The following is a 9,267-nucleotide window of genomic DNA, read 5'->3' as shown; positions in this document are numbered from 1 at the left end:
GACCGTGATGTCCATGTTGAGCCATATAGTAATTTTTTTCTCTTATACCAATCCAGAGTTGATGACACATATTCTGCATCCCGATAATCTACAAATAAGCCCAAGTCCAACAATTGACACCAACAATTGGAATACAGTAGTACTTCAATACCCCAATTAATTGTAGACTAAAGTCTCAATTTGGTCCTTAACATATTGCATTTTTCTATTTTGGTTCAAAACATTATCTTTTGAATTATTTGGTACCTTACATTTGAAATCGGATCACATTTGGTCCATTTTGGACGGTTCCGTCAAATTTTTGACGGTTTTAATTATCGGGTCACAAATCCGTCACTAATCCGTCACTAACTGGGAGAAACTGATCTGTCACTAATCCGTCATTTTCGGAAGGCCGAGGCGCGGTGGACGTAGCACTCTGATAGAAACCCCTGCCGCGCGCCTCGGCGGCCATCGAGGATTTTCGTGAAGTGTCTAACGGCTTCGGAGTAGAGTCCTGCGTCGAGGGCAGCGATCGCGGCCGTCTTGCGGCGGATGAGGAGCTTGATGTGGCAGAGGAGGTGCGAGATGCTCTCGAATTCGGTCTTTGGAGGCCTTTCCGGCTGGCCGGAGAGGGGATGTTTGATGGAGGAGAAGATGTCGTCGGAAAGAGAAATGCTCTCTCAGCGGAACGCGGCGGTGGCCAGGCGTTTTCCGGTCTGGAGGAGCACCAATGCGTCCTCCATTAAACCTAGGTGGCAGCATGCTTGGCCTAACACCGAGTACCTGTTCGATGAAATGCATCAAAAATTGAGTCAAGCTGTAACTCGTTTTTGCATAAATTAAAATTGAGTCAAGTTGTAACTCGTTTTTGCATAAATTATTGCATCTGATTATTAGAAATGGGCCACTCACCCCTTAAAAGGGCTCATAAGGAAGTCGATGTGGACAAGAATTATGATTAACACCCCCCCCCCCCTCACGTGTGGGGGGAATGACACATCGGACTTCCATCACGTTGGTAGTTGCATAAATTATTGCATCTGATTATTAGAAATGAGTCACTCACCCCTTAAAAGGGCTCATAAGGAAGTCGGTGTGGGACAAGAATTATGATTAACACACCCCCTCACGTGTGGGGGGAATGACACATCGGACTTCCATCACGTTGCTAGGCAAGAAAAGAGATAAAGAGATATAATCCATCCTCGACTTGGGCCCGCTCTGATACCATATTAGAAATGGGCCACTCACCCCTTAAAAGGCCTCATAAGGGGAGGGTTATCCACACTTATATAGGTGAGCTAGGATCGTTACCAAGTCGATATGGGACAAGAATTATGAATTTTGACACTGATCACTGTGATTTGGTGAGATTTCATTAATGGCGGCCAGTGGTTTCGCGTGATCTAGAAGCTAGTATTACTGTATCAACCTTTGATAACGGAGTAGTATTATTTTATACTCTATTATCGATTCATAAAAAATAGAAAATGCAATTATGAATTGATACCTCCATTGGCCAGCTTCCTCCACGTTCTTAAACAAACCAGAAATAACTTTCTTCTTCAAATCGGAGATAGAGAAGCACGTACACGACGGCTCGGAGGCGCCGCCGGAGGAAAGGAGCGTGTGTCGTTCCTTCGATAGCTGAGTCGACGAGTTATCGGACGAACCGGTGGTCGACGCGTCTTCGGAGAAGACGATTTTGAGGCTAGGAATGTAGTCTTGGAGCATGTCCGCCACCTCCTTAAAGCGGCAGAGGCAGAGCAGGCTCCGTACCTTTAGCTCGAGCGCAACCTCCATGCGCGGCGCCACTGCCAGCGCCGCATCGAGGAGGCGGAGCGCCGCCGCGATCTCGCTCTGTTCCTGCGTGGCGATCAGCATCTTGGCTTCCCTTACGTATCTCTCCACCATCTGCGTTAATTCCGAAATAAAAAAATGTAACAGAGGAGAAATTGACGTAATGTGTATACCTTTCTATTGGTTAGCCACCAGTGCTTCTTCTCGGCAGCGGCGGTGGCGGGAGATGGATTAGTGAAGGATTAGTGACGGATTAGTGACGGAATTGTGACGGAATTGTGACGGATCAGTTTCTCTCAGTTAGTGACAGATTAGTGACGGATTTGTGACCCGGTATTTAAAACCGTAAAAAATTTGACGGAACCGTCCAAAATGGACCAAATGTGATCCGATTTCAAATGTGAGGGACCGAATAATTCAAAAGATAATGTTTTTGACCAAAATAAAGAAACGCAATATGTTAAGGACCAAATTGAGATTTAGTCTTAATTATAACAAATTTCCTTTTTCATCCGGTCTTCGACTAATTTACAATGTTACTTTTTATTCACTTCATCCCCACACAGATAGTATGTCATATTTTCTTTTCTTAGTCCTGTCTTATAAAAATAGTTCATATAAATTTGCGAGAATCTTTTTCTTTCGTTTCTTTTACTTTATCATTTCCGAGTCACCATCCACTATACAATTTCAACTATTTTTTCTCATTTTTCTCTTACTTTACCATTTACGCATTAAATTTAAGTCAATCATAATGACCTATTTCTATTGGAGAGAGAAAGTACTACTTTTGGTAGTGGATCTTACATTTCGTTAACTCGTCTCTCTTACATTTTACTAGTACTTCCCTCTATTTCTTAAAAATAGATATTCTTTCTTTTTTGGTTCGTTTCCTAAAAATAGAAACTTTCCATTTTAAGAAATGGACCCGCAGTACACTAACACTAATTCCACAATTTTTTCTACTCCTCTCTCTCTTATTTTACCCATTTTTTCTCATCATCCCTCTTACTTTACCAATTTTGCATTAAAACTCGTGTCGTTTTCAAATTTCCTAATTTTAGGAAACGAAGGGAGTATAAACTTAATACTACTCCCTCCGTCCACGAAAAATAGTCTCATTTTGTCATTTTGGGATGTCCACAAAAAATAGTCTCATTTCTAAAAATAGAAAGTTTCTCTCTAATATTTTACTCACTTTTTCTTTTGTCTATCATACTTTACCTACTTTATCTCCATATATGTCTTACTTTACCTATTTTTTTCTCATCTTTCTTACTTTATTAATTTCTCATTAAAATCCGCATCGTCTATAAATGGGACTATTTTTTGTGGACGAATGGAGTATATAAAAGTAAGACCTACGTTCCACTAACTTTTTCCACTGGAGTTCTTAAAACCCTAGTGTGAATTACTTGGAATTGGAGGGAGTAGTTTATTTCTTGGTTTCCTCCTCCGCATCCAAACAGCGGTGCATGTTCTCTTTTTTCCCGTGTAAGTCAATTTGTAATGGTGTATCTGGCAATTACTTGGCTTGAATAACGCAAGAATTCTCTCTCAAAGGGTGAAGGTGCATGATATCTCTCTGGCTCCGTCAGCCCATCATCACTGCACTCAAGGTGGAAATTAAAATAGCAATAAGTAACATAATCTCTCACCTTGTGCACATTTGTCTTTGACTTAAACGAAGGCTCGTTCTGAATTGTCACGAATGAAACTAGAAGCACATAAGCTATATCTGTTATCGGGAATGACCTGGATAAACATATAGACCAAAAATAGCAGCACGATACGTTGAAGAGCCCTCGTCATCACATTCAAACCAATGAACACAACTTTGAGCTGCGTTTTTGGAAGCTGAGATTTGAGCTAAATGAACACCACCTCGTTTTGTATTTAAGCCAAGGTTCGCAAGTCAACCAAACCAAACCACTGAGGTGATAGCAATGTCCGACAAGTCGAATCTGAGTAAGAAAAGGTGCCGGAGAAAGAACAAAACTGAAGGTCTCTTTCATAAGGCTGCTGCTGAAGGCTCACATAATCGAGAATGAAAGTGGACATCCGGAAGATGTCGTGGTCAAAATACAAAAGTCAAATGTTGCAGAGAATGTCAACGTCCAAATAAAAAATCAAAATCAAAATAACAAAACCCATTTCAAAATAAAGGAAAAAACCATGAATTATCAACCAAAGCTATTTTCCTAAGATTCAAAGAAATCAAATCGTCATTTTCAAGATTACATTAATCAAAATAACAAGAAAACTAGTTGGGTAGAATAGGTAGGCTTCATCTAACTGCATCGTTGAAACTGAAAACAACCAACCTAATAGGAAACACTTGGTCAAAAAGAACACATTTTTTACAAAACCAAGAACAAGCCTTCATTAAAAGTGTAAACCAAATAAATAAATCATCCAAGAAAGACAATTTAGTCAAAAAATTCACTATATAGATGATGGACACGAGCAAGTCCAATCTTTTTTTCCTTTTTGCTAATTTCTTTACATAAAAACGATGGTTATGTAACAAATGGAGTAGCACAAGACAACTTCCCATTTCAATCACCGGCCAACCGAATCAAGACCTTGAGTTCTGCTCCGAACAATTCGATGAAACACTTCTCTAACTTGGCATTCCAATGGATCAAGCACCCTCTTCAATCCTCACACACATTCCTCACTCGCTCAACCATCTGCCTCACTCTCTTCCTCTCTCCTCACTCAACGGGAACTCAGCCGAATCCCCAATTCATTCAAATGCCGCGTGCATTTCTCAATCTCCTCAATCTCCCTCAGCAATCCGCACACGTTCCTCCTGTCCCTCCGTTTCGACTCCTCCACGATCCTCTCGTGCAGCGAGAGGATCGACCCGGCCCACAGGAACTGCTTCGGCACGTTGAATTGGGCCTGCAGGCCCCGATCCTGGCAGGGGATCGCGGCACCAGCGCCCACATCACGAACAGGAGCACGAAATTCATCGTGAACACGGCTAGGGTGAGCCCGTTGGCCTCATTCGGCCGCGGGGGGAGGAGGTTGTTCCCGATTGCCTGCAGCTGTTTCGCGCTGACCATGACCGGGAGACGCTCCAGGAGAGGGACCGGAAATGGCCTAGGCTCCTCTGTTGGCGGCCGAAGGAGCGGTTTCTCTGCGCGAATGTAGCGTTTGATTGCTTGTCTTCGAGCATTCCGATGGCGAGGTCGATTAGGGCTTTTTTGGCGCGGCGGAATTGGCCTTCTCCGATGCTCCTCTGCTTGTCCAATGCGCAGAGCACGATTTCCAGCTGCTTCTTCCACTGCCTGTCTGCTCGACTCCGTCGCGGATGGCGTTGCAGACGTCGAGGGCTCTGACGCTCCGCTCGAAGTAATCGGCGACGTGGCGGTCGATCGGCGGCCGGCTGAGGCTGGCCGTGTTGTTGAACACGATCGCCTTGAACTCCTCCTGGCAGCACAGGAACGCGTCGAGGAGGCTACGAAGCCATGGAATTGAGAGGAGGCTGCGGAATCCGCCGCCGCTAGGTCGTGGAACCGGTCGGCCACGTGGCGCTGGAAGACCTCCGCCTCCGTCTCGGCAGCGCCGTGCGCCGTTGAGTGGACTGGTCGCGGCGGCGGCTCAGGATCGAGAAGATGGAGCCGGAATTGGAGCTCTGAGACGATGGCGACGCGTCGTGAAATTCGGTAATCGGCATTTACGATCTCTTAAGCTCGCATGAAATCGGCGAATTGGGGATAATCAAACCCTAAAACCAGAAATTGAATCTTCGATTTTGAAAATGAGAAGAAACTGATTCCGATCACGAATTCCACACAACTTGTAAATCTACTTCGCAGATTAACCGATTCCAAATTGGAGAGGAAGAGGAGTGGAGAGTGAAGGCGTTGGATGTTTGAAACCCTAGAGAGAAATGACATGGTTTTATTGGGGGAATTTGTACCGCGTAATATTTTTTTTGTTGGGAAAAGTAGTCTTCGTCACAGAGTAACAGTGATTTTAAATTACAAAAATCTGTTTAATTTGAACTGTTAATTAAGTAATTAATGTTTAAGAAAAAGTGGAAATATTGAGGGCAAAATAGGAAAAGGCAATATTATTTGAAAGGACAAAATGGATGGCTTATGACTCTGGAAAACGCGAATTGGACACGCCTTTCGTCAATATTATTTGCATTTTAAGTCCCTAAAAAAATAAAAAAAACTTTGGATTTATGATCTCCTTAATTTTTCGGAAAATAAATCTGTTGTTAATAAATCTATTTATTATATTACTAATTTTATTGGATACAGCACGATGGGTAGTTAAGAGAGTTTTTATTGAGGTCACATTTGTTTTCTTAATTCGAAATAATACAAGTAGTTTCGAATTAATATGGAATCTCGTCCACAAACCAAAAATTAGCTATACATTTTGTTTGGCATTAATTTTGATCATTCTCTATTACTGTTTTATGATTAATTAATCTAATGGTGTAATATATTACTAAAGTTGTGGCATGTATATTAATTTGTATATTGTCACATTAATTTTGGTACAAATTGTCACATTGATGTTGTAAAAGAAAAGGATTCGACGAATTATGTAACATGTTTAAACAGTTTTACATTTTATAATGATATAAACTCCTATGGTAATACTTTATCTTTTAATAGAATTTAGGAAACTGCGGATAATATGGATTGTTTAAAAATATGTTATAGAATGTATAAAATAATGTTATAAAATTGTTTATGTAATATGTTATTGAGTTTAGGAAACTGTAGATTCATTATCTTCCCACAAAATTAGTTATTCATTCTTTATAATCAATATTTTAGTCAATTTTTAAAATCAAATTGTATTAAAACATTAATTTATGTAAATAAGCTTATTGAGCGTTTAAGAAACTGATATGAATAGAGAAAAATATTCTACATGATTTACTATTATATAGTACAGTAAGAAATATTTGTGAACATGACTCTTTAGTCCATGTTTTATTTTATTTATTCATGTAATATAATCTATCTCTCAAAATTATTATTGAAATATAATAGGAAAATATCAGTCAGCTTCTTTGTTATAAGGCTGTGTATCATAACTTAGGCTCACTTATTCTAGTGCATCTGAATGTATAAAATTTGTGCTAATTAAATCACAATTAATAACTAACAGTAGATAATTATAATTGAAAATGAATGAAGTCTAATTAAAATGACTGCATTGTACATCCGAATACTTGTTTTTTTAACTATATTTTACTTTAAACTTTGAATATATATTTTATATTGATAGCAATAGTTTAATAATGCTCGAGTCCAAAACACTTTGATTTAACTTTAATGTCGCTATTATCTCCCAAAATATTATCCTATAAAATTGGTGCGTTGCATTATTTGTATAAAAGTATTGTGTAAAAATCAACTTTTATATAATTATTGCATAAATTATTAAAAATGAATGTGAGAAGAGAAGTGGTCAAGATTGACCAAATCAAATAAGCGAACCCATCAATAACTTAAGCCACTGACCCAGTCCAACCCCAACGCATATCTTGTAGGCATTTATGATAATTAATTGACGGCCCCAAATATCGGGGCCCATTACCTTGTTACAGCCAGCCCAACTCTAAAACCCAATACCCCCTATGCTCAGCTGCCGCGACACGATATTTCTGCCTCTTTTAATCAACTACTTTCTTCACTTTCTTAAAACTCATGCTGATCTCTAACTAAATGCCTTTTTTAAGATTGAATGATTTTTCATTGTGAACTTAAGGTCTTTGATAAGTTGTCTAGAGATTTACTCTAAATCATATTTTTCAAAATACAAAAAAACATAAAAAAAAAGAAGGAACCTGATACGATCCCGTACAGGAACGCATCAGCCGGTCGAAGAGTCCGCACGCGAAGCCGAAGGGACGGAGGAGACGCCGACGAATTATGGAGAGGGACATGCAGCATCGATCGCGACAACCAAGGGAAGAAGAACCGACGGCCGGCCGACTTGTTCGGAGAAGACGTTCCAAGTAGTATTAGGAGTATTTATTTCCTTTTATTTGTTTCTTATTTTTGGATATTAGCTTATTTTGGTTATTTATTTATATTGAAGAGTCGAGCGTAATTAAAGCTCCGTTTCGGGTTTTCTTTGTTGGTTCTTTCCCGAGATGCATTAGGATTAGGAGTCGAACCAACCCTAGGGTCTTAGTCTATAAATAGGGCTATGTTTATTAATTTACACATCAATAAAATTCACATTATTTTGCCCAACAAGAAAGCTCATACTTCTAACCTAGTTGCCGCTGCCGACGGGAATAGCGCGCACAGGCTCAACTAGAAACTGCCGCCGATACTGTTGCAGGACGCCGGGAGAGTCTCTGATCGCCGACCAACCAGTCGCGATCTCTGTTAAGGACTAAGACCTTAACATCTGGTGCTTTCATCCGTGAACTCATGAGTCGTTTCAAATTACGGTAAATCTGCATGGGGCGTTAATCGCCCGGATACGTTTCATAATAGTGCTTCTCGTCGACGAATTTTAACGTCAGACGCAACGAGATCTTCCAGCGCCAGGATATGGACGAGGGCGACTTGGAGGGTCGCCCACCCGGGGAATCGCATTGTGATGACCCGTGACCGAGAAATTGATCGTTTACTGGACAAGATGGAGAAGTTTGATCAATGGAAGGATGCGACGGATCGTCGCTTAGAGGTTTGAATCCGGTGGTGTCTCGAGGGACAGAACCCTCTAAGGTTCAACGACGCTGACGAGGAGGAGTATGCCGATTTCAGACGAGGGAAATGGGGGAGACAGGTTTGCGCGAGAAACCCTAATTTCGGGTATCGCGATTTGGCGCGGAGAGAGGGTTCGCCGATCGAGAAGGGCAACAGTGGAGGAAAAATATTAGAAATGGTAACCATAAGCATATGAGCATTAATCAAATATTTAACTTAGTGGTGCAAGATGGCTTGAAAGTGTTGTTTGATTTGTTGGGTGATGGGGTACGTACTAAACAAGCCCAATAGCAGTGACGGCCCATCAGCCCAAAGCCCAAGGAAGAGTATCAGTTCGGCATTACCAAAGAGTTCGGCCCCAGCCTACAGCTCGGTAAAAGCCGACCAATCAAGCTCTACTCTCAGATCGGCAAAAGCTGCTCGGCAATAGTTCAGCAGTTCGGTCTCAGTATTCGACCGAACTGGGAGATAGTGGACTCATGCAGAACCTCCACGACCTCCACTACACGATCTATTTAGTGGTGTCAACTCATGCAGGATCTCATGCAGGATAGCAGACCAAACAAAGAGATAGTGGACCCATGCAGGATCTCATGACCTCCACGACATCCACAACCTAGTTAGTGGTGATGTAAGCCACGACCTAATTAGTGGTGATGTAAGCCACGACCTAATTAGTGATGATGTAAGCCACGACCTAGTTAGTGGTGATGCAAGCCACGATCTTAGTTCAATGTATAAATAGAACTTAGATCAGATAGCCTAGGGGGGAGAGCGCTCT

The 9,267-nt window shown here is 41.2% G+C and overlaps 2 pseudogenes; both read right to left on the bottom strand.

The window, feature by feature from the left end:
* Positions 1–380: 380 nt before the first annotated feature.
* LOC121754630 lies at positions 381–3,843 on the bottom strand (annotated as a pseudogene).
* A 501-nt stretch (positions 3,844–4,344) lies between these two features.
* On the bottom strand, positions 4,345–5,690 carry LOC121754629 (annotated as a pseudogene).
* Positions 5,691–9,267: the final 3,577 nt, after the last annotated feature.

The sequence above is a fragment of the Salvia splendens genome, chromosome 11 (assembly GCF_004379255.2).
Source record: "Salvia splendens isolate huo1 chromosome 11, SspV2, whole genome shotgun sequence".
In the NCBI taxonomy this organism is placed as follows: Eukaryota; Viridiplantae; Streptophyta; class Magnoliopsida; order Lamiales; family Lamiaceae; genus Salvia; species Salvia splendens.
Note: the sequence above shows the minus strand (reverse complement) of the source record. Positions and strands in the feature narration are given on the sequence as shown.